Genomic DNA, 3,206 nt, shown 5'->3' on the forward strand with positions numbered 1-3,206 from the left:
ACCTAACTGGAGAAATGGTCTATATATTCTGCTTTTGTAGTCTCGACTCCATCCTTTGTCCAGTAAGTACCCTAGACCTTAATCCCACTCTGCTTCTACCTGGATCCTTATGCCTAAATTCAATTCATGTGATTCCCTCTGCCCGTGATCCCCTGCTGGAGATGCTCCTGCCTAACTCTAGTCTCTCCCCATTAAATCATATCTGTGACATGGATGCCACCATTAGTCCAAATAACTATAATCAGAGAGTCTCACACTAATAACATCTCTATGTACTCAGAATCTCATTATAATATCATTTTTTCTAACTCATTACTCTACAAATTGGCTTTAGGCTATATATTTAGATTCAGCTTCTGTTCAGACTCTGCTGCCTGGTCCAGATCTTCGGAATTTTTTTGAATACTCAGTGTCCACTTTTGTGGTATAAATTTGGACTGTCTATGTAAGAAAACAGCATATGGTAAAGGTTAAGATTATGGGCTCTGGGGTCATAGTGCTTGTGTTTGAAACTTGTGTAACCCTTACTAGTCTTGTTACGTTTTGAAATTTTATCCTTTCTGAGCCTCAACTTCTTTATCTACAAAATTGGAATAGTAACAGTATTTGTTTCATAGGGTTGTTATGATGATTAAATGAGATGAAACATGTGAAGTCAGTACTGTGCCCAGCATATAATAAAAATTCAATACAGACGGTCCCTAACTTACAACGGTTTGACTTATGTTTTTTCGACTTTACGATGGTGTGAAAGCAGTATACATTTAGTAGAAACTGTACAATGAATCTTGAATTTTTATCTTTTCCATTGCTAGTGATATGCAGTACGATATTCTCCCGTGACACTGGGAAAGCAGCAGTGAGCCACAGCTCCCAGTCAGACATGTGATCACAAGAGTAAACAAATGATACACTTGCAAACGTTTTGTACCCATACAAACATTCTACTTTTCACAATCAGTACAGTATTCAATAAATTGCATGACGTATTCAAAACTATTATAAAATAGGCTTTGTGTTAAAGGATGCCCAACTGTAGACTAATATAAGTGTTCTGAGCACGTTTAAGGTAGAGTAGGCTGTGGGTCTTGGTCAGGGAGTAACACATTTTCCCAGAGAGGCTGCTGATTTGTCGTCATTTCACAATAATCCTACTGGAATTGTTTTTCTATTTCATGAAGCTCACCGACTACATTCTATGGAAAGATCTTCCAGTATGACACACTTTTTGATCGAAGATTTGGCATCAAGTTATTAGTTATTTTCAAAAGTATTTCACTTTCACTAAGACTAATAAATTCTGTCTTCCAGGCTTAGAGGTAAGTGAGGTGGGAGACGAAAAGAAAGAGAAGATAGAGGAGGGAGGTAGAGATAACTGGAATGTATGTGAGTGTTTGAGGGGGAGAGGTTGGATGTAGCAGGAGAGTATTTAAATCTCCTTATAAAACTCTCAAAATCATTCTCAACAGAGTCTAAAAAAATCACAAAATACTTTAAGTGGATTTCTTGTGAAAACTGGTGAAGGGGCTGAATTCAACATTAGGGTGCTTGTGGGGGCAGAGAAGAGAAAACACATATTACATAAGAAAACTGATAGAAAGTCAAGAGAAAGTAAGCGATCAGGACCAATTGCAGGGAGGAGTGGAATTGGGATACAGGGAAACCTTAACAAGCTTTTTCTATTTCTTTTTTTTTTGAAGGGGGATTGTTTATTTTTTTAATAAACTTTCATTGGAGTATAATTGCTTCATAATCCTGTGTCAGTTTCTGTTGTACAACAAAGTGAATAAGCCATAAGCATTCATATATCCCCATATTCCCACCCTCTTGAGCCTCCCTCCAACTTCCTTATCGCACCCCTCTAGGTCCTCGCAAAGCACCGAGCTGATCTCCTTGTGCTATGTGGCTGCTTCCCACTAGCTAACTATTTTACATTTGGCAGTGTATATATATCGATGCTAATCTCTCACTTCGTCCCAGCATCCCTCTCCACGCCCCATGTCCTCAAGTCCATTCTTTATGTCTACGTCTTTAATCCTGCCACTAGGTTCATCAGTACCTTTTTTTTTTTACATTCCATATATATGCGTGAGTATACGGTATTTGTTTTTCCCTTTCTGACTTACTTCACTCTATATGACAGACTCTAGGTCCATCCACCTCACTACAGATAATTCAATTTCATTTCTTTTTAAGGCTGAGTAATATTCCATTGTATATGTGTGCCACATCTTATTTATCCATTCATCTGCTGATGGACACTTAGGTTGCTTGTATGTCCTGGCTATTGTAAATGGTGCTGCAATGAAAAGTGTGGTACATGACATATTTTTTTAACATCTTTATTGGAATATAATTGCTTTACAAAGGTGTGTCAGTTTCTGCTTTATAACAAAGTGAATCAGCTATACATATATATATATCCCCATATCTCGTCCCTCTTGCATCTCCCTCCCATCCTCCTTAACTCACCCCTCTAGGTGGACACAAAGCACCGAGCTGATTTCCCTGTGCTATGCGGCTGCTTCCCACTAGCTATCTATTTTACATTTGGCAGTGTATATATATCCATGCCACTCTCTCACTTCGTCCCACCTTACCCTTCCCCCTGCCTGTGTCCTCAAGTCCATTCTCTACATCTGCGTGTTTGTTCCGGTCTTGCCCTTAGGTTCTTCAGAACCATTTCTCTTTTTCAGATTCCATATATATGTGTCAGTATATGGTATTTGTTTTTCTCTTTCGAACTTACTTCACTATGGTAGACAGACTCTAGGCCTATCAACCTCACTAAAAATAACTAAATTTCATTTCCTTTTATGGCTGAGTAATATTCCATTGTATATATGTGCAAAATCTTCTTTATCCATTCATCTGTCGATGGACACTTAGGTTGCTTCCATGTCCTGGCTATTGTAAATAGAGCGGCAATGAACATTTTGGTACATGACTCTTTTTGAACTATGGTTTTCTCAGGGTATATGCCCAGTAGTGGGATTGCTGGGTCGTATGGTAGTTCTATTTGTAGTTTTTTAAGGAACCTCCATACTGTTCTCCATAGTGGCTGTATCAATTTACATTCCCACCAACAGTGCAAGAGGGTTCTCTTTCCTCCACACCCTCTCCAGCATTTATTGTTTCTAGATTTTTTGATGATGGCCATTCTGACCATCTCATTGTAGTTTTGATTTGCATTTCTCTAATGATTA

This window comes from Balaenoptera physalus, assembly GCF_965194825.1.
Source record: "Balaenoptera physalus genome assembly, chromosome: X".
Classification (NCBI taxonomy): Eukaryota; Metazoa; Chordata; class Mammalia; order Artiodactyla; family Balaenopteridae; genus Balaenoptera; species Balaenoptera physalus.